This window comes from Haliotis rufescens, unplaced genomic scaffold, assembly GCF_023055435.1.
Source record: "Haliotis rufescens isolate VD_foot unplaced genomic scaffold, xgHalRufe1.0.p SCAF_11, whole genome shotgun sequence".
NCBI classification, from domain to species: Eukaryota; Metazoa; Mollusca; class Gastropoda; order Lepetellida; family Haliotidae; genus Haliotis; species Haliotis rufescens.
This window is the reverse complement of record NW_025963791.1, coordinates 19,075,082-19,098,451: the sequence shown is the minus strand read 5'-3', so window position 1 is coordinate 19,098,451 and position 23,370 is coordinate 19,075,082. Positions and strand designations below refer to the sequence as shown.

The following is a 23,370-nucleotide window of genomic DNA, read 5'->3' as shown; positions in this document are numbered from 1 at the left end:
TGACGCCGACAATGGAGCTACGTCACGGCCTATTGTGTCCCCAAAGCTGTTGACATCACAGAACGATTACGTCAACAATCACTTGACGTCATCATCAAATCTGGCTGTCAGCACGGAACACGGCAGGCAGGCTTGTTGCTGCCGTCAGACACGCCTGGTTTACACAGGCCAATACTTACGAGATATGGACTCGAGTTCGACTCAGGTAAACCAGACCCTCTATTCCCTGCTTGAAATACAGTCTAGAGTCGCATCTGAACAAGACATACACGCTATAAACTGGCATGAGCGTGTATCCAGGGCTTGGTCATGCGTCTGTCGGTGGTGAATCGCGCTTGTTGCGCATTTGTCCTATTGTGAAAACATGTTGACAAATTCGGAGTGGATATCCCAGTCTGAAACATTGTTGTTACCGGTAGGGCAGGGCATGCTTACCCTTTCGCGAACACCTGGTGTCATCATTGATTTTTAGTCATCCATTCATATAATTTTCACCACTAGTTTGCCATTTACGCTCAATGGAATGTGTTTGGGCGGATAATTGAGACTGATTGTTCTCTGGCGTTGACGTTATATATCTACACGTTTGTCCAACTATTTGCGCTTATGAAATCATGCATCATGTGATAATATTAATATAAAGTGATTACAGCAGCAGATGTGAGGAATATCTGTCTGAACAACTATGTACACAAGCTTGGTATGTTGTCACTATTGCAGGAATTGATACGCACATTTGAAAGTTAGTTTGACGACATCCTTTTCTTAGAATTAGAGTGGCAGTGAGGGAATATAAAGCCATCTGTTGTAGTGGATCCGCGAAATAGTGACAATTTTTAAACACTTCCAGAGTTTGAAAACGCAACAGTTAGACACCGACGTAGGTCCAACATGATTCTATTGGTGCATGATAATAGAGAGTATTTAGTGTAAGGAGGTTAGATGTAGCGTCGTCACCGGTCTTTGCCGTAATTGTTACGGGTTGATAGGAGTCATGTACCATGCCTGTACTCTGAAAGCTTTCTGCACTCCAAATACATTGCAAACAGGTTGGAAAGAGATGTAAAAATGTGTCCTAACCGCTTCAATGACGAGAATGCTGATGAGCGACGCCAACATCAGATACAGCCGGATTGGGAAACGGCCAAGAACGGAACGGTGTGGTTGCTCAGCAGTAACAGGTGACGCCGACAATGGAGCTACGTCACGGCCTATTGTGTCCCCAAAGCTGTTGACATCACAGAACGATTACGTCAACAATCACTTGACGTCATCATCAAATCAGGCTGTCAGCACGGAACACGGCAGGCAGGCTTGTTGTTGCCGTCAGACACGCCTGGTTTACACAGGCCAATACTTACGAGATATGGACTCGAGTTCGACTCAGGTAAACCAGACCCTCTATTCCCTGCTTGAAATACAGTCTAGAGTCGCATCTGAACAAGACATACACGCTATAAACTGGCATGAGCGTGTATCCAGGGCTTGGTCATGCGTCTGTCGGTGGTGAATCGCGCTTGTTGCGCATTTGTCCTATTGTGAAAACATGTTGACAAATTCGGACTGGATATCCCAGTCTGAAACATTGTTGTTACCGGTAGGGCAGGGCATGCTTACCCTTTCACGAACACCTTGTGTCATCATTGATTTTTAGTCATCCATTCATATAATTTTCACCACTAGTTTGCCATTTACGCTCAATGGAATGTGTTTGGGCGGATAATTGAGACTGATTGTTCTCTGGCGTTGACGTTATATATTTACACGTTTGTCCAACTATTTGCGCTTATGAAATCATGCATCATGTGATAATATTAATATAAAGTGATTACAGCAGCAGATGTGAGGAATATCTGTCTGAACAACTATGTACACAAGCTTGGTATGTTGTCACTATTGCAGGAATTGATACGCACATTTGAAAGTTAGTTTGACGACATCCTTTTCTTAGAATTAGAGTGGCAGTGAGGGAATATAAAGCCATCTGTTGTAGTGGATCCGCGAAATAGTGACAATTTTTAAACACTTCCAGAGTTTGAAAACGCAACAGTTAGACACCGACGTAGGTCCAACATGATTCTATTGGTGCATGATAATAGAGAGTATTTAGTGTAAGGAGGTTAGATGTAGCGTCGTCACCGGTCTTTGTCATCGTTGTTAAGGGTTGATAGGAGTTATGTACCATGCCTGTACTCTGAAAGCTTTCTGCACTCCAAATACATTGCAAACAGGTTGGAAAGAGATGTAAAAATGTGTCCTAACCGCTTCAATGACGAGAATGCTGATGAGCGACGCCAACATCAGATACAGCCGGATTGGGAAACGGCCAAGAACGGAACGGTGTGGTTGCTCAGCAGTAACAGGTGACGCCGACAATGGAGCTACGTCACGGCCTATTGTGTCCCCAAAGCTGTTGACATCACAGAACGATTACGTCAACAATCACTTGACGTCATCATCAAATCTGGCTGTCAGCACGGAACACGGCAGGCGGGCTTGTTGCTGCCGTCAGACACGCCTGGTTTACACAGGCCAATACTGACGAGATATGGACTCGAGTTCGACTCAGGTAAACCAGACCCTCTATTCCCTGCTTGAAATACAGTCTAGAGTCGCATCTGAACAAGACATACACGCTATAAACTGGCATGAGCGTATATCCAGGGCTTGGTCATGCGTCTGTCGGTGGTGAATCGCGCTTGTTGCGCATTTGTCCTGTTGTGAAAACATGTTGACAAATTCGGAGTGGATATCTGTTTATAAGCCCAGTCTGAAACATTGTTGTTACCGGTAGGGCAGGGCATGCTTACCCTTTCGCGAACACCTGGTGTCATCATTGATTTTTAGTCATCCATTCATATAATTTTCACCACTAGTTTGCCATTTACGCTCAATGGAATGTGTTTGGGCGGATAATTGAGACTGATTGTTCTCTGGCGTTGACGTTATATATTTACACGTTTGTCCAACTATTTGCGCTTATGAAATCATGCATCATGTGATAATATTAATATAAAGTGATTACAGCAGCAGATGTGAGGAATATCTGTCTGAACAACTATGTACACAAGCTTGGTATGTTGTCACTATTGCAGGAATTGATACGCACATTTGAAAGTTAGTTTGACGACATCCTTTTCTTAGAATTAGAGTGGCAGTGAGGGAATATAAAGCCATCTGTTGTAGTGGATCCGCGAAATAGTGACAATTTTTAAACACTTCCAGAGTTTGAAAACGCAACAGTTAGACACCGACGTAGGTCCAACATGATTCTATTGGTGCATGATAATAGAGAGTATTTAGTGTAAGGAGGTTAGATGTAGCGTCGTCACCGGTCTTTGCCGTAATTGTTACGGGTTGATAGGAGTTATGTACCATGCCTGTACTCTGAAAGCTTTCTGCACTCCAAATACATTGCAAACAGGTTGGAAAGAGATGTAAAAATGTGTCCTAACCGCTTCAATGACGAGAATGCTGATGAGCGACGCCAACATCAGATACAGACGGATTGGGAAACGGCCAAGAACGGAACGGTGTGGTTGCTCAGCAGTAACAGGTGACGCCGACAATGGAGCTACGTCACGGCCTATTGTGTCCCCAAAGCTGTTGACATCACAGAACGATTACGTCAACAATCACTTGACGTCATCATCAAATCAGGCTGTCAGCACGGAACACGGCAGGCAGGCTTGTTGCTGCCGTCAGACACGCCTGGTTTACACAGGCCAATACTGACGAGATATGGACTCGAGTTCGACTCAGGTAAACCAGACCCTCTATTCCCTGCTTGAAATACAGTTTAGAGTCGCATCTGAACAAGACATACACGCTATAAACTGGCATGAGCGTGTATCCAGGGCTTGGTCATGCGTCTGTCGGTGGTGAATCGCGCTTGTTGCGCATTTGTCCTGTTGTGAAAACATGTTGACAAATTCGGAGTGGATATCTGTTTATAAGCCCAGTCTGAAACATTGTTGTTACCGGTAGGGCAGGGCATGCTTACCCTTTCGCGAACACCTGGTGTCATCATTGATTTTTAGTCATCCATTCATATAATTTTCACCACTAGTTTGCCATTTACGCTCAATGGAATGTGTTTGGGCGGATAATTGAGACTGATTGTTCTCTGGCGTTGACGTTATATATTTACACGTTTGTCCAACTATTTGCGCTTATGAAATCATGCATCATGTGATAATATTAATATAAAGTGATTACAGCAGCAGATGTGAGGAATATCTGTCTGAACAACTATGTACACAAGCTTGGTATGTTGTCACTATTGCAGGAATTGATACGCACATTTGAAAGTTAGTTTGACGACATCCTTTTCTTAGAATTAGAGTGGCAGTGAGGGAATATAAAGCCATCTGTTGTAGTGGATCCGCGAAATAGTGACAATTTTTAAACACTTCCAGAGTTTGAAAACGCAACAGTTAGACACCGACGTAGGTCCAACATGATTCTATTGGTGCATGATACTAGAGAGTATTTAGTGTAAGGAGGTTAGATGTAGCGTCGTCACCTGTCTTTGTCGTGGTTGTTAAGGGTTGATAGGAGTTATGTACCATGCCTGTACTCTGAAAGCTTTCTGCACTCCAAATACATTGCAAACAGGTTGGAAAGAGATGTAAAAATGTGTCCTAACCGCTTCAATGACGAGAATGCTGATGAGCGACGCCAACATCAGATACAGACGGATTGGGAAACGGCCAAGAACGGAACGGTGTGGTTGCTCAGCAGTAACAGGTGACGCCGACAATGGAGCTACGTCACGGCCTATTGTGTCCCCAAAGCTGTTGACATCACAGAACGATTACGTCAACAATCACTTGACGTCATCATCAAATCAGGCTGTCAGCACGGAACACGGCAGGCAGGCTTGTTGTTGCCGTCAGACACGCCTGGTTTACACAGGCCAATACTGACGAGATATGGACTCGAGTTCGACTCAGGTAAACCAGACCCTCTATTCCCTGCTTGAAATACAGTCTAGAGTCGCATCTGAACAAGACATACACGCTATAAACTGGCATGAGCGTGTATCCAGGGCTTGGTCATGCGTCTGTCGGTGGTGAATCGCGCTTGTTGCGCATTTGTCCTATTGTGAAAACATGTTGACAAATTCGGAGTGGATATCTGTTTATAAGCCCAGTCTGAAACATTGTTGTTACCGGTAGGGCAGGGCATGCTTACCCTTTCGCGAACACCTAGTGTCATCATTGATTTTTAGTCATCCATTCATATAATTTTCACCACTAGTTTGCCATTTACGCTCAATGGAATGTGTTTGGGCGGATAATTGAGACTGATTGTTCTCTGGCGTTGACGTTATATATTTACACGTTTGTCCAACTATTTGCGCTTATGAAATCATGCATCATGTGATAATATTAATATAAAGTGATTACAGCAGCAGATGTGAGGAATATCTGTCTGAACAACTATGTACACAAGCTTGGTATGTTGTCACTATTGCAGGAATTGATTCGCACATTTGAAAGTTAGTTTGACGACATCCTTTTCTTAGAATTAGAGTGGCAGTGAGGGAATATAAAGCCATCTGTTGTAGTGGATCCGCGAAATAGTGACAATTTTTAAACACTTCCAGAGTTTGAAAACGCAACAGTTAGACACCGACGTAGGTCCAACATGATTCTATTGGTGCATGATAATAGAGAGTATTTAGTGTAAGGAGGTTAGATGTAGCGTCGTCACCGGTCTTTGCCGTAATTGTTACGGGTTGATAGGAGTTATGTACCATGCCTGTACTCTGAAAGCTTTCTGCACTCCAAATACATTGCAAACAGGTTGGAAAGAGATGTAAAAATGTGTCCTAACCGCTTCAATGACGAGAATGCTGATGAGCGACGCCAACATCAGATACAGACGGATTGGGAAACGGCCAAGAACGGAACGGTGTGGTTGCTCAGCAGTAACAGGTGACGCCGACAATGGAGCTACGTCACGGCCTATTGTGTCCCCAAAGCTGTTGACATCACAGAACGATTACGTCAACAATCACTTGACGTCATCATCAAATCTGGCTGTCAGCACGGAACACGGCAGGCAGGCTTGTTGTTGCCGTCAGACACGCCTGGTTTTCACAGGCCAATACTGACGAGATATGGACTCGAGTTCGACTCAGGTAAACCAGACCCTCTATTCCCTGCTTGAAATACAGTCTAGAGTCGCATCTGAACAAGACATACACGCTATAAACTGGCATGAGCGTGTATCCAGGGCTTGGTCATGCGTCTGTCGGTGGTGAATCGCGCTTGTTGCGCATTTGTCCTATTGTGAAAACGTGTTGACAAATTCGGAGTGGATATCTGTTTATAAGCCCAGTCTGAAACATTGTTGTTACCGGTATGGCAGGGCATGCTTACCCTTTCGCGAACACCTGGTGTCATCATTGATTTTTAGTCATCCATTCATATAATTTTCACCACTAGTTTGCCATTTACGCTCAATGGAATGTGTTTGGGCGGATAATTGAGACTGATTGTTCTCTGGCGTTGACGTTATATATTTACACGTTTGTCCAACTATTTGCGCTTATGAAATCATGCATCATGTGATAATATTAATATAAAGTGATTACAGCAGCAGATGTGAGGAATATCTGTCTGAACAACTATGTACACAAGCTTGGTATGTTGTCACTATTGCAGGAATTGATACGCACATTTGAAAGTTAGTTTGACGACATCCTTTTCTTAGAATTAGAGTGGCAGTGAGGGAATATAAAGCCAACTGTTGTAGTGGATCCGCGAAATAGTGACATTTTTTAAACACTTCCAGAGTTTGAAAACGCAACAGTTAGACACCGACGTAGGTCCAACATGATTCTATTGGTGCATGATAATAGATAGTATTTAGTGTAAGGAGGTTAGATGTAGCGTCGTCACCTGTCTTTGTCGTGGTTGTTAAGGGTTGATAGGAGTTATGTACCATGCCTGTACTCTGAAAGCTTTCTGCACTCCAAATACATTGCAAACAGGTTGGAAAGAGATGTAAAAATGTGTCCTAACCGCTTCAATGACGAGAATGCTGATGAGCGACGCCAACATCAGATACAGACGGATTGGGAAACGGCCAAGAACGGAACGGTGTGGTTGCTCAGCAGTAACAGGTGACGCCGACAATGGAGCTACGTCACGGCCTATTGTGTCCCCAAAGCTGTTGACATCACAGAACGATTACGTCAACAATCACTTGACGTCATCATCAAATCTGGCTGTCAGCACGGAACACGGCAGGCAGGCTTGTTGTTGCCGTCAGACACGCCTGGTTTTCACAGGCCAATACTGACGAGATATGGACTCGAGTTCGACTCAGGTAAACCAGACCCTCTATTCCCTGCTTGAAATACAGTCTAGAGTCGCATCTGAACAAGACATACACGCTATAAACTGGCATGAGCGTGTATCCAGGGCTTGGTCATGCGTCTGTCGGTGGTGAATCGCGCTTGTTGCGCATTTGTCCTATTGTGAAAACGTGTTGACAAATTCGGAGTGGATATCTGTTTATAAGCACAGTCTGAAACATTGTTGTTACCGGTATGGCAGGGCATGCTTACCCTTTCGCGAACACCTGGTGTCATCATTGATTTTTAGTCATCCATTCATATAATTTTCACCACTAGTTTGCCATTTACGCTCAATGGAATGTGTTTGGGCGGATAATTGAGACTGATTGTTCTCTGGCGTTGACGTTATATATTTACGCGTTTGTCCAACTATTTGCGCTTATGAAATCATGCATCATGTGATAATATTAATATAAAGTGATTACAGCAGCAGATGTGAGGAATATCTGTCTGAACAACTATGTACACAAGCTTGGTATGTTGTCACTATTGCAGGAATTGATACGCACATTTGAAAGTTAGTTTGACGACATCCTTTTCTTAGAATTAGAGTGGCAGTGAGAGAATATAAAGCCAACTGTTGTAGTGGATCCGCGAAATAGTGACATTTTTTAAACACTTCCAGAGTTTGAAAACGCAACAGTTAGACACCGACGTAGGTCCAACATGATTCTATTGGTGCATGATAATAGATAGTATTTAGTGTAAGGAGGTTAGATGTAGCGTCGTCACCTGTCTTTGTCGTGGTTGTTAAGGGTTGATAGGAGTTATGTACCATGCCTGTACTCTGAAAGCTTTCTGCACTCCAAATACATTGCAAACAGGTTGGAAAGAGATGTAAAAATGTGTCCTAACCGCTTCAATGACGAGAATGCTGATGAGCGACGCCAACATCAGATACAGACGGATTGGGAAACGGCCAAGAACGGAACGGTGTGGTTGCTCAGCAGTAACAGGTGACGCCGACAATGGAGCTACGTCACGGCCTATTGTGTCCCCAAAGCTGTTGACATCACAGAACGATTACGTCAACAATCACTTGACGTCATCATCAAATCTGGCTGTCAGCACGGAACACGGCAGGCGGGCTTGTTGCTGCCGTCAGACACGCCTGGTTTACACAGGCCAATACTGACGAGATATGGACTCGAGTTCGACTCAGGTAAACCAGACCCTCTATTCCCTGCTTGAAATACAGTTTAGAGTCGCATCTGAACAAGACATACACGCTATAAACTGGCATGAGCGTGTATCCAGGGCTTGGTCATGCGTCTGTCGGTGGTGAATCGCGCTTGTTGCGCATTTGTCCTATTGTGAAAACATGTTGACAAATTCGGAGTGGATATCTGTTTATAAGCCCAGTCTGAAACATTGTTGTTACCGGTAGGGCAGGGCATGCTTACCCTTTCGCGAACACCTGGTGTCATCATTGATTTTTAGTCATCCATTCATATAATTTTCACCACTAGTTTGCCATTTACGCTCAATGGAATGTGTTTGGGCGGATAATTGAGACTGATTGTTCTCTGGCGTTGACGTTATATATTTACACGTTTGTCCAACTATTTGCGCTTATGAAATCATGCATCATGTGATAATATTAATATAAAGTGATTACAGCAGCAGATGTGAGGAATATCTGTCTGAACAACTATGTACACAAGCTTGGTATGTTGTCACTATTGCAGGAATTGATACGCACATTTGAAAGTTAGTTTGACGACATCCTTTTCTTAGAATTAGAGTGGCAGTGAGGGAATATAAAGCCAACTGTTGTAGTGGATCCGCGAAATAGTGACAATTTTTAAACACTTCCAGAGTTTGAAAACGCAACAGTTAGACACCGACGTAGGTCCAACATGATTCTATTGGTGCATGATAATAGAGAGTATTTAGTGTAAGGAGGTTAGATGTAGCGTCGTCACCGGTCTTTGCCGTAATTGTTACGGGTTGATAGGAGTTATGTACCATGCCTGTACTCTGAAAGCTTTCTGCACTCCAAATACATTGCAAACAGGTTGGAAAGAGATGTAAAAATGTGTCCTAACCGCTTCAATGACGAGAATGCTGATGAGCGACGCCAACATCAGATACAGCCGGATTGGGAAACGGCCAAGAACGGAACGGTGTGGTTGCTCAGCAGTAACAGGTGACGCCGACAATGGAGCTACGTCACGGCCTATTGTGTCCCCAAAGCTGTTGACATCACAGAACGATTACGTCAACAATCACTTGACGTCATCATCAAATCTGGCTGTCAGCACGGAACACGGCAGGCAGGCTTGTTGTTGCCGTCAGACACGCCTTGGTTTACACAGGCCAATACTGACGAGATATGGACTCGAGTTCGACTCAGGTAAACCAGACCCTCTATTCCCTGCTTGAAATACAGTCTAGAGTCGCATCTGAACAAGACATACACGCTATAAACTGGCATGAGCGTGTATCCAGGGCTTGGTCATGCGTCTGTCGGTGGTGAATCGCGCTTGTTGCGCATTTGTCCTATTGTGAAAACATGTTGACAAATTCGGAGTGGATATCTGTTTATAAGCACAGTCTGAAACATTGTTGTTACCGGTAGGGCAGGGCATGCTTACCCTTTCGCGAACACCTGGTGTCATCATTGATTTGTAGTCATCCATTCATATAATTTTCACCACTAGTTTGCCATTTACGCTCAATGGAATGTGTTTCGGCGGATAATTGAGACTGATTGTTCTCTGGCGTTGACGTTATATATTTACACGTTTGTCCAACTATTTGCGCTTATGAAATCATGCATCATGTGATAATATTAATATAAAGTGATTACAGCAGCAGATGTGAGGAATATCTGTCTGAACAACTATGTACACAAGCTTGGTATGTTGTCACTATTGCAGGAATTGATACGCACATTTGAAAGTTAGTTTGACGACATCCTTTTCTTAGAATTAGAGTGGCAGTGAGGGAATATAAAGCCATCTGTTGTAGTGGATCCGCGAAATAGTGACAATTTTTAAACACTTCCAGAGTTTGAAAACGCAACAGTTAGACACCGACGTAGGTCCAACATGATTCTATTGGTGCATGATAATAGAGAGTATTTAGTGTAAGGAGGTTAGATGTAGCGTCGTCACCGGTCTTTGCCGTGGTTGTTAAGGGTTGATAGGAGTTATGTACCATGCCTGTACTCTGAAAGCTTTCTGCACTCCAATTACATTGCAAACAGGTTGGAAAGAGATGTAAAAATGTGTCCTAACCGCTTCAATGACGAGAATGCTGATGAGCGACGCCAACATCAGATACAGACGGATTGGGAAACGGCCAAGAACGGAACGGTGTGGTTGCTCAGCAGTAACAGGTGACGCCGACAATGGAGCTACGTCACGGCCTATTGTGTCCCCAAAGCTGTTGACATCACAGAACAATTACGTCAACAATCACTTGACGTCATCATCAAATCAGGCTGTCAGCACGGAACACGGCAGGCGGGCTTGTTGCTGCCGTCAGACACGCCTGGTTTACACAGGCCAATACTGACGAGATATGGACTCGAGTTCGACTAAGGTAAACCAGACCCTCTATTCCCTGCTTGAAATACAGTCTAGAGTCGCATCTGAACAAGACATAAACGCTATAAACTGGCATGAGCGTGTATCCAGGGCTTGGTCATGCGTCTGTCGGTGGTGAATCGCGCTTGTTGCGCATTTGTCCTATTGTGAAAACATGTTGACAAATTCGGAGTGGATATCTGTTTATAAGCACAGTCTGAAACATTGTTGTTACCGGTAGGGCAGGGCATGCTTACCCTTTCGCGAACACCTAGTGTCATCATTGATTTTTAGTCATCCATTCATATAATTTTCACCACTAGTTTGCCATTTACGCTCAATGGAATGTGTTTGGGCGGATAATTGAGACTGATTGTTCTCTGGCGTTGACGTTATATATTTACACGTTTGTCCAACTATTTGCGCTTATGAAATCATGCATCATGTGATAATATTAATATAAAGTGATTACAGCAGCAGATGTGAGGAATATCTGTCTGAACAACTATGTACACAAGCTTGGTATGTTGTCACTATTGCAGGAATTGATACGCACATTTGAAAGTTAGTTTGACGACATCCTTTTCTTAGAATCAGAGTGGCAGTGAGGGAATATAAAGCCAACTGTTGTAGTGGATCCGCGAAATAGTGACAATTTTTAAACACTTCCAGAGTTTGAAAACGCAACAGTTAGACACCGACGTAGGTCCAACATGATTCTATTGGTGCATGATAATAGAGAGTATTTAGTGTAAGGAGGTTAGATGTAGCGTCGTCACCGGTCTTTGCCGTGGTTGTTAAGGGTTGATAGGAGTTATGTACCATGCCTGTACTCTGAAAGCTTTCTGCACTCCAAATACATTGCAAACAGGTTGGAAAGAGATGTAAAAATGTGTCCTAACCGCTTCAATGACGAGAATGCTGATGAGCGACGCCAACATCAGATACAGACGGATTGGGAAACGGCCAAGAACGGAACGGTGTGGTTGCTCAGCAGTAACAGGTGACGCCGACAATGGAGCTACGTCACGGCCTATTGTGTCCCCAAAGCTGTTGACATCACAGAACGATTACGTCAACAATCACTTGACGTCATCATCAAATCAGGCTGTCAGCACGGAACACGGCAGGCGGGCTTGTTGCTGCCGTCAGACACGCCTGGTTTACACAGGCCAATCCTGACGAGATATGGACTCGAGTTCGACTCAGGTAAACCAGACCCTCTATTCCCTGCTTGAAATACAGTCTAGAGTCGCATCTGAACAAGACATAAACGCTATAAACTGGCATGAGCGTGTATCCAGGGCTTGGTCATGCGTCTGTCGGTGGTGAATCGCGCTTGTTGCGCATTTGTCCTATTGTGAAAACATGTTGACAAATTCGACGTGGATATCTGTTTATAAGCACAGTCTGAAACATTGTTGTTACCGGTAGGGCAGGGCATGCTTACCCTTTCGCGAACACCTAGTGTCATCATTGATTTTTAGTCATCCATTCATATAATTTTCACCACTAGTTTGCCATTTACGCTCAATGGAATGTGTTTGGGCGGATAATTGAGACTGATTGTTCTCTGGCGTTGACGTTATATATTTACACGTTTGTCCAACTATTTGCGCTTATGAAATCATGCATCATGTGATAATATTAATATAAAGTGATTACAGCAGCAGATGTGAGGAATATCTGTCTGAACAACTATGTACACAAGCTTGGTATGTTGTCACTATTGCAGGAATTGATACGCACATTTGAAAGTTAGTTTGACGACATCCTTTTCTTAGAATTAGAGTGGCAGTGAGGGAATATAAAGCCAACTGTTGTAGTGGATCCGCGAAATAGTGACAATTTTTAAACACTTCCAGAGTTTGAAAACGCAACAGTTAGACACCGACGTAGGTCCAACATGATTCTATTGGTGCATGATAATAGAGAGTATTTAGTGTAAGGAGGTTAGATGTAGCGTCGTCACCGGTCTTTGCCGTGGTTGTTAAGGGTTGATAGGAGTTATGTACCATGCCTGTACTCTGAAAGCTTTCTGCACTCCAAATACATTGCAAACAGGTTGGAAAGAGATGTAAAAATGTGTCCTAACCGCTTCAATGACTAGAATGCTGATGAGCGACGCCAACATCAGATACAGACGGATTGGGAAACGGCCAAGAACGGAACGGTGTGGTTGCTCAGCAGTAACAGGTGACGCCGACAATGGAGCTACGTCACGGCCTATTGTGTCCCCAAAGCTGTTGACATCACAGAACGACTACGTCAACAATCACTTGACGTCATCATCAAATCAGGCTGTCAGCACGGAACACGGCAGGCGGGCTTGTTGCTGCCGTCAGACACGCCTGGTTTACACAGGCCAATACTGACGAGATATGGACTCGAGTTCGACTAAGGTAAACCAGACCCTCTATTCCCTGCTTGAAATACAGTCTAGAGTCGCATCTGAACAAGACATACACGCTATAAACTGGCATGAGCGTGTATCCAGGGCTTGGTCATGCGTCTGTCGGTGGTGAATCGCGCTTGTTGCGCATTTGTCCTATTGTGAAAACATGTTGACAAATTCGGAGTGGATATCTGTTTATAAGCCCAGTCTGAAACATTGTTGTTACCGGCAGGGCAGGGCATGCTTACCCTTTCGCGAACACCTGGTGTCATCATTGATTTTTAGTCATCCATTCATATAATTTTCACCACTAGTTTGCCATTTACGCTCAATGGAATGTGTTTCGGCGGATAATTGAGACTGATTGTTCTCTGGCGTTGACGTTATATATTTACACGTTTGTCCAACTATTTGCGCTTATGAAATCATGCATCATGTGATAATATTAATATAAAGTGATTACAGCAGCAGATGTGAGGAATATCTGTCTGAACAACTATGTACACAAGCTTGGTATGTTGTCACTATTGCAGGAATTGATACGCACATTTGAAAGTTAGTTTGACGACATCCTTTTCTTAGAATTAGAGTGGCAGTGAGGGAATATAAAGCCATCTGTTGTAGTGGATCCGCGAAATAGTGACAATTTTTAAACACTTCCAGAGTTTGAAAACGCAACAGTTAGACACCGACGTAGGTCCAACATGATTCTATTGGTGCATGATAATAGAGAGTATTTAGTGTAAGGAGGTTAGATGTAGCGTCGTCACCGGTCTTTGCCGTAATTGTTAAGGGTTGATAGGAGTTATGTACCATGCCTGTACTCTGAAAGCTTTCTGCACTCCAAATACATTGCAAACAGGTTGGAAAGAGATGTAAAAATGTGTCCTAACCGCTTCAATGACGAGAATGCTGATGAGCGACGCCAACATCAGATACAGACGGATTGGGAAACGGCCAAGAACGGAACGGTGTGGTTGCTCAGCAGTAACAGGTGACGCCGACAATGGAGCTACGTCACGGCCTATTGTGTCCCCAAAGCTGTTGACATCACAGAACGATTACGTCAACAATCACTTGACGTCATCATCAAATCAGGCTGTCAGCACGGAACACGGCAGGCGGGCTTGTTGCTGCCGTCAGACACGCCTGGTTTACACAGGCCAATACTGACGAGATATGGACTCTAGTTCGACTCAGGTAAACCAGACCCTCTATTCCCTGCTTGAAATACAGTCTAGAGTCGCATCTGAACAAGACATACACGCTATAAACTGGCATGAGCGTGTATCCAGGGCTTGGTCATGCGTCTGTCGGTGGTGAATCGCGCTTGTTGCGCATTTGTCCTATTGTGAAAACATGTTGACAAATTCGGAGTGGATATCTGTTTATAAGCCCAGTCTGAAACATTGTTGTTACCGGTAGGGCAGGGCATGCTTACCCTTTCGCGAACACCTGGTGTCATCATTGATTTTTAGTCATCCATTCATATAATTTTCACCACTAGTTTGCCATTTACGCTCAATGGAATGTGTTTGGGCGGATAATTGAGACTGATTGTTCTCTGGCGTTGACGTTATATATTTACACGTTTGTCCAACTATTTGCGCTTATGAAATCATGCATCATGTGATAATATTAATATAAAGTGATTACAGCAGCAGATGTGAGGAATATCTGTCTGAACAACTATGTACACAAGCTTGGTATGTTGTCACTATTGCAGGAATTAATACGCACATTTGAAAGTTAGTTTGACGACATCCTTTTCTTAGAATTAGAGTGGCAGTGAGGGAATATAAAGCCATCTGTTGTAGTGGATCCGCGAAATAGTGACAATTTTTAAACACTTCCAGAGTTTGAAAACGCAACAGTTAGACACCGACGTAGGTCCAACATGATTCTATTGGTGCATGATAATAGAGAGTATTTAGTGTAAGGAGGTTAGATGTAGCGTCGTCACCGGTCTTTGCCGTAATTGTTAAGGGTTGATAGGAGTTATGTACCATGCCTATACTCTGAAAGCTTTCTGCACTCCAAATACATTGCAAACAGGTTGGAAAGAGATGTAAAAATGTGTCCTAACCGCTTCAATGACTAGAATGCTGATGAGCGACGCCAACATCAGATACAGACGGATTGGGAAACGGCCAAGAACGGAACGGTGTGGTTGCTCAGCAGTAACAGGTGACGCCGACAATGGAGCTACGTCACGGCCTATTGTGTCCCCAAAGCTGTTGACATCACAGAACGATTACGTCAACAATCACTTGACGTCATCATTAAATCAGGCTGTCAGCACGGAACACGGCAGGCAGGCTTGTTGTTGCCGTCAGACACGCCTGGTTTACACAGGCCAATACTGACGAGATATGGACTCGAGTTCGACTCAGGTAAACCAGACCCTCTATTCCCTGCTTGAAATACAGTCTAGAGTCGCATCTGAACAAGACATACACGCTATAAACTGGCATGAGCGTGTATCCAGGGCTTGGTCATGCGTCTGTCGGTGGTGAATCGCGCTTGTTGCGCATTTGTCCTATTGTGAAAACATGTTGACAAATTCGGAGTGGATATCTGTTTATAAGCCCAGTCTGAAACATTGTTGTTACCGGTAGGGCAGGGCATGCTTACCCTTTCGCGAACACCTGGTGTCATCATTGATTTGTAGTCATCCATTCATATAATTTTCACCACTAGTTTGCCATTTACGCTCAATGGAATGTGTTTGGGCGGATAATTGAGACTGATTGTTCTCTGGCGTTGACGTTATATATTTACACGTTTGTCCAACTATTTGCGCTTATGAAATCATGCATCATGTGATAATATTAATATAACGTGATTACAGCAGCAGATGTGAGGAATATCTGTCTGAACAACTATGTACACAAGCTTGGTATGTTGTCACTATTGCAGGAATTGATACGCACATTTGAAAGTTAGTTTGACGACATCCTTTTCTTAGAATCAGAGTGGCAGTGAGGGAATATAAAGCCATCTGTTGTAGTGGATCCGCGAAATAGTGACAATTTTTAAACACTTCCAGAGTTTGAAAACGCAACAGTTAGACACCGACGTAGGTCCAACATGATTCTATTGGTGCATGATAATAGAGAGTATTTAGTGTAAGGAGGTTAGATGTAGCGTCGTCACCGGTCTTTGTCGTGGTTGTTAAGGGTTGATAGGAGTTATGTACCATGCCTGTACTCTGAAAGCTTTCTGCACTCCAAATACATTGCAAACAGGTTGGAAAGAGATGTAAAAATGTGTCCTAACCGCTTCAATGACGAGAATGCTGATGAGCGACGCCAACATCAGATACAGCCGGATTGGGAAACGGCCAAGAACGGAACGGTGTGGTTGCTCAGCAGTAACAGGTGACGCCGACAATGGAGCTACGTCACGGCCTATTGTGTCCCCAAAGCTGTTGACATCACAGAACGATTACGTCAACAATCACTTGACGTCATCATCAAATCAGGCTGTCAGCACGGAACACGGCAGGCGGGCTTGTTGCTGCCGTCAGACACGCCTGGTTTACACAGGCCATTACTGACGAGATATGGACTCGAGTTCGACTCAGGTAAACCAGACCCTCTATTCCCTGCTTGAAATACAGTTTAGAGTCGCATCTAAACAAGACATACACGCTATAAACTGGCATGAGCGTGTATCCAGGGCTTGGTCATGCGTCTGTCGGTGGTGAATCGCGCTTGTTGCGCATTTGTCCTATTGTGAAAACATGTTGACAAATTCGGAGTGGATATCTGTTTATAAGCCCAGTCTGAAACATTGTTGTTACCGGTAGGGCAGGGCATGCTTACCCTTTCGCGAACACCTGGTGTCATCATTGATTTGTAGTCATCCATTCATATAATTTTCACCACTAGTTTGCCATTTACGCTCAATGGAATGTGTTTGGGCGGATAATTGAGACTGATTGTTCTCTGGCGTTGACGTTATATATTTACACGTTTGTCCAACTATTTGCGCTTATGAAATCATGCATCATGTGATAATATTAATATAAAGTGATTACAGCAGCAGATGTGAGGAATATCTGTCTGAACAACTATGTACACAAGCTTGGTATGTTGTCACTATTGCAGGAATTGATACGCACATTTGAAAGCTACTTTGACGACATCCTTTTCTTAGAATTAGAGTGGCAGTGAGGGAATATAAAGCCATCTGTTGTAGTGGATCCGCGAAATAGTGACAATTTTTAAACACTTCCAGAGTTTGAAAACGCAACAGTTAGACACCGACGTAGGTCCAACATGATTCTATTGGTGCATGATAATAGAGAGTATTTAGTGTAAGGAGGTTAGATGTAGCGTCGTCACCGGTCTTTGTCGTGGTTGTTAAGGGTTGATAGGAGTTATGTACCATGCCTGTACTCTGAAAGCTTTCTGCACTCCAAATACATTGCAAACAGGTTGGAAAGAGATGTAAAAATGTGTCCTAACCGCTTCAATGACAAGAATGCTGATGAGCGACGCCAACATCAGATACAGCCGGATTGGGAAACGGCCAAGATCGGAACGGTGTGGTTGCTCAGCAGTAACAGGTGACGCCGACAATGGAGCTACGTCACGGCCTATTGTGTCCCCAAAGCTGTTGACATCACAGAACGATTACGTCAACAATCACTTGACGTCATCATCAAATCAGGCTGTCAGCACGGAACACGGCAGGCGGGCTTGTTCCTGCCGTCAGACACGCCTGGTTTACACAGGCCAATCCTGACGAGATATGGACTCGAGTTCGACTCAGGTAAACCAGACCCTCTATTCCCTGCTTGAAATACAGTTTAGAGTCGCATCTGAACAAGACATACACGCTATAAACTGGCATGAGCGTGTATCCAGGGCTTGGTCATGCGTCTGTCGGTGGTGAATCGCGCTTGTTGCGCATTTGTCCTATTGTGAAAACATGTTGACAAATTCGGAGTGGATATCTGTTTATAAGCCCAGTCTGAAACATTGTTGTTACCGGCAGGGCAGGGCATGCTTACCCTTTCGCGAACACCTGGTGTCATCATTGATTATTAGTCATCCATTCATATAATTTTCACCACTAGTTTGCCATTTACGCTCAATGGAATGTGTTTCGGCGAATAATTGAGACTGATTGTTCTCTGGCGTTGACGTTATATATTTACACGTTTGTCCAACTATTTGCGCTTATGAAATCATGCATCATGTGATAATATTAATATAAAGTGATTACAGCAGCAGATGTGAGGAATATCTGTCTGAACAACTATGTACACAAGCTTGGTATGTTGTCACTATTGCAGGAATTGATACGCACATTTGAAAGTTAGTTTGACGACATCCTTTTCTTAGAATTAGAGTGGCAGTGAGGGAATATAAAGCCAACTGTTGTAGTGGATCCGCGAAATAGTGACAATTTTTAAACACTTCCAGAGTTTGAAAACGCAACAGTTAGACACCGACGTAGGTCCAACATGATTCTATTGGTGCATGATAATAGAGAGTATTTAGTGTAAGGAGGTTAGATGTAGCGTCGTCACCGGTCTTTGCCGTGGTTGTTAAGGGTTGATAGGAGTTATGTACCATGCCTGTACTCTGAAAGCTTTCTGCACTCCAAATACATTGCAAACAGGTTGGAAAGAGATGTAAAAATGTGTCCTAACCGCTTCAATGACGAGAATGCTGATGAGCGACGCCAACATCAGATACAGCCGGATTGGGAAACGACCAAGAACGGAACGGTGTGGTTGCTCAGCAGTAACAGGTGACGCCGACAATGGAGCTACGTCACGGCCTATTGTGTCCCCAAAGCTGTTGACATCACAGAACGATTACGTCAACAATCACTTGACGTCATCATCAAATCTGGCTGTCAGCACGGAACACGGCAGGCGGGCTTGTTGCTGCCGTCAGACACGCCTGGTTTACACAGGCCAATACTGACGAGATATGGACTCGAGTTCGACTCAGGTAAACCAGACCCTCTATTCCCTGCTTGAAATACAGTCTAGAGTCGCATCTGAACAAGACATACACGCTATAAACTGGCATGAGCGTGTATCCAGGGCTTGGTCATGCGTCTGTCGGTGGTGAATCGCGCTTGTTGCGCATTTGTCCTATTGTGAAAACATGTTGACAAATTCGGAGTGGATATCTGTTTATAAGCCCAGTCTGAAACATTGTTGTTACCGGTAGGGCAGGGCATGCTTACCCTTTCGCGAACACCTGGTGTCATCATTGATTTGTAGTCATCCATTCATATAATTTTCACCACTAGTTTGCCATTTACGCTCAATGGAATGTGTTTGGGCGGATAATTGAGACTGATTGTTCTCTGGCGTTGACGTTATATATTTACACGTTTGTCCAACTATTTGCGCTTATGAAATCATGCATCATGTGATAATATTAATATAAAGTGATTACAGCAGCAGATGTGAGGAATATCTGTCTGAACAACTATGTACACAAGCTTGGTATGTTGTCACTATTGCAGGAATTGATACGCACATTTGAAAGTTAGTTTGACGACATCCTTTTCTTAGAATTAGAGTGGCAGTGAGGGAATATAAAGCCATCTGTTGTAGTGGATCCGCGAAATAGTGACAATTTTTAAACACCTCCAGAGTTTGAAAACGCAACAGTTAGACACCGACGTAGGTCCAACATGATTCTATTGGTGCATGATAATAGAGAGTATTTAGTGTAAGGAGGTTAGATGTAGCGTCGTCACCGGTCTTTGTCGTGGTTGTTAAGGGTTGATAGGAGTTATGTACCATGCCTGTACTCTGAAAGCTTTCTGCACTCCAAATACATTGCAAACAGGTTGGAAAGAGATGTAAAAATGTGTCCTAACCGCTTCAATGACAAGAATGCTGATGAGCGACGCCAACATCAGATACAGCCGGATTGGGAAACGGCCAAGATCGGAACGGTGTGGTTGCTCAGCAGTAACAGGTGACGCCGACAATGGAGCTACGTCACGGCCTATTGTGTCCCCAAAGCTGTTGACATCACAGAACGATTACGTCAACAATCACTTGACGTCATCATCAAATCAGGCTGTCAGCACGGAACACGGCAGGCGGGCTTGTTCCTGCCGTCAGACACGCCTGGTTTACACAGGCCAATCCTGACGAGATATGGACTCGAGTTCGACTCAGGTAAACCAGACCCTCTATTCCCTGCTTGAAATACAGTTTAGAGTCGCATCTGAACAAGACATACACGCTATAAACTGGCATGAGCGTGTATCCAGGGCTTGGTCATGCGTCTGTCGGTGGTGAATCGCGCTTGTTGCGCATTTGTCCTATTGTGAAAACATGTTGACAAATTCGGAGTGGATATCTGTTTATAAGCCCAGTCTGAAACATTGTTGTTACCGGCAGGGCAGGGCATGCTTACCCTTTCGCGAACACCTGGTGTCATCATTGATTATTAGTCATCCATTCATATAATTTTCACCACTAGTTTGCCATTTACGCTCAATGGAATGTGTTTCGGCGAATAATTGAGACTGATTGTTCTCTGGCGTTGACGTTATATATTTACACGTTTGTCCAACTATTTGCGCTTATGAAATCATGCATCATGTGATAATATTAATATAAAGTGATTACAGCAGCAGATGTGAGGAATATCTGTCTGAACAACTATGTACACAAGCTTGGTATGTTGTCACTATTGCAGGAATTGATACGCACATTTGAAAGTTAGTTTGACGACATCCTTTTCTTAGAATTAGAGTGGCAGTGAGGGAATATAAAGCCAACTGTTGTAGTGGATCCGCGAAATAGTGACAATTTTTAAACACTTCCAGAGTTTGAAAACGCAACAGTTAGACACCGACGTAGGTCCAACATGATTCTATTGGTGCATGATAATAGAGAGTATTTAGTGTAAGGAGGTTAGATGTAGCGTCGTCACCGGTCTTTGCCGTGGTTGTTAAGGGTTGATAGGAGTTATGTACCATGCCTGTACTCTGAAAGCTTTCTGCACTCCAAATACATTGCAAACAGGTTGGAAAGAGATGTAAAAATGTGTCCTAACCGCTTCAATGACGAGAATGCTGATGAGCGACGCCAACATCAGATACAGCCGGATTGGGAAACGACCAAGAACGGAACGGTGTGGTTGCTCAGCAGTAACAGGTGACGCCGACAATGGAGCTACGTCACGGCCTATTGTGTCCCCAAAGCTGTTGACATCACAGAACGATTACGTCAACAATCACTTGACGTCATCATCAAATCTGGCTGTCAGCACGGAACACGGCAGGCGGGCTTGTTGCTGCCGTCAGACACGCCTGGTTTACACAGGCCAATACTGACGAGATATGGACTCGAGTTCGACTCAGGTAAACCAGACCCTCTATTCCCTGCTTGAAATACAGTCTAGAGTCGCATCTGAACAAGACATACACGCTATAAACTGGCATGAGCGTGTATCCAGGGCTTGGTCATGCGTCTGTCGGTGGTGAATCGCGCTTGTTGCGCATTTGTCCTATTGTGAAAACATGTTGACAAATTCGGAGTGGATATCTGTTTATAAGCCCAGTCTGAAACATTGTTGTTACCGGTAGGGCAGGGCATGCTTACCCTTTCGCGAACACCTGGTGTCATCATTGATTTGTAGTCATCCATTCATATAATTTTCACCACTAGTTTGCCATTTACGCTCAATGGAATGTGTTTGGGCGGATAATTGAGACTGATTGTTCTCTGGCGTTGACGTTATATATTTACACGTTTGTCCAACTATTTGCGCTTATGAAATCATGCATCATGTGATAATATTAATATAAAGTGATTACAGCAGCAGATGTGAGGAATATCTGTCTGAACAACTATGTACACAAGCTTGGTATGTTGTCACTATTGCAGGAATTGATACGCACATTTGAAAGTTAGTTTGACGACATCCTTTTCTTAGAATTAGAGTGGCAGTGAGGGAATATAAAGCCATCTGTTGTAGTGGATCCGCGAAATAGTGACAATTTTTAAACACCTCCAGAGTTTGAAAACGCAACAGTTAGACACCGACGTAGGTCCAACATGATTCTATTGGTGCATGATAATAGAGAGTATTTAGTGTAAGGAGGTTAGATGTAGCGTCGTCACCGGTCTTTGCCGTAATTGTTAAGGGTTGATAGGAGTTATGTACCATGCCTGTACTCTGAAAGCTTTCTGCACTCCAAATACATTGCAAACAGGTTGGAAAGAGATGTAAAAATGTGTCCTAACCGCTTCAATGACGAGAATGCTGATGAGCGACGCCAACATCAGATACAGACGGATTGGGAAACGGCCAAGAACGGAACGGTGTGGTTGCTCAGCAGTAACAGGTGACGCCGACAATGGAGCTACGTCACGGCCTATTGTGTCCCCAAAGCTGTTGACATCACAGAACGATTACGTCAACAATCACTTGACGTCATCAGCAAATCAGGCTGTCAGCACGGAACACGGCAGGCGGGCTTGTTGCTGCCGTCAGACACGCCTGGTTTACACAGGCCAATACTGACGAGATATGGACTCGAGTTCGACTCAGGTAAACCAGACCCTCTATTCCCTGCTTGAAATACAGTTTAGAGTCGCATCTGAACAAGACATACACGCTATAAACTGGCATGAGCGTGTATCCAGGGCTTGGTCATGCGTCTGTCGGTGGTGAATCGCGCTTGTTGCGCATTTGTCCTATTGTGAAAACATGTTGACAAATTCGGAGTGGATATCTGTTTATAAGCCCAGTCTGAAACATTGTTGTTACCGGTAGGGCAGGGCATGCTTACCCTTTCGCGAACACCTGGTGACATCATTGATTTTTAGTCATCCATTCATATAATTTTCACCACTAGTTTGCCATTTACGCTCAATGGAATGTGTTTCGGCGGATAATTGAGACTGATTGTTCTCCGGCGTTGACGTTATATATTTACACGTTTGTCCAACTATTTGCGCTTATGAAATCATGCATCATGTGATAATATTAATATAAAGTGATTACAGCAGCAGATGTGAGGAATATCTGTCTGAACAACTATGTACACAAGCTTGGTATGTTGTCACT

At 43.9% G+C, this 23,370-nt stretch overlaps 2 long non-coding RNA genes across 2 annotated transcripts; both read left to right on the top strand.

Annotated features, from left to right (window-relative positions):
- The first annotated feature begins 1,641 nt into the window (after positions 1-1,641).
- On the top strand, positions 1,642-5,416 carry LOC125377989. The gene is made up of 2 exons (XR_007219954.1): positions 1,642-2,569; positions 3,425-5,416. It is a non-coding gene; the product is annotated as an uncharacterized LOC125377989 (long non-coding RNA).
- Positions 5,417-7,554: 2,138 nt separating this feature from the next.
- Positions 7,555-10,189, top strand: LOC125377990. Its single transcript, XR_007219955.1, has 2 exons — positions 7,555-8,534; positions 9,390-10,189. It is a non-coding gene; the product is annotated as an uncharacterized LOC125377990 (long non-coding RNA).
- The last annotated feature ends 13,181 nt before the right edge of the window (positions 10,190-23,370 follow it).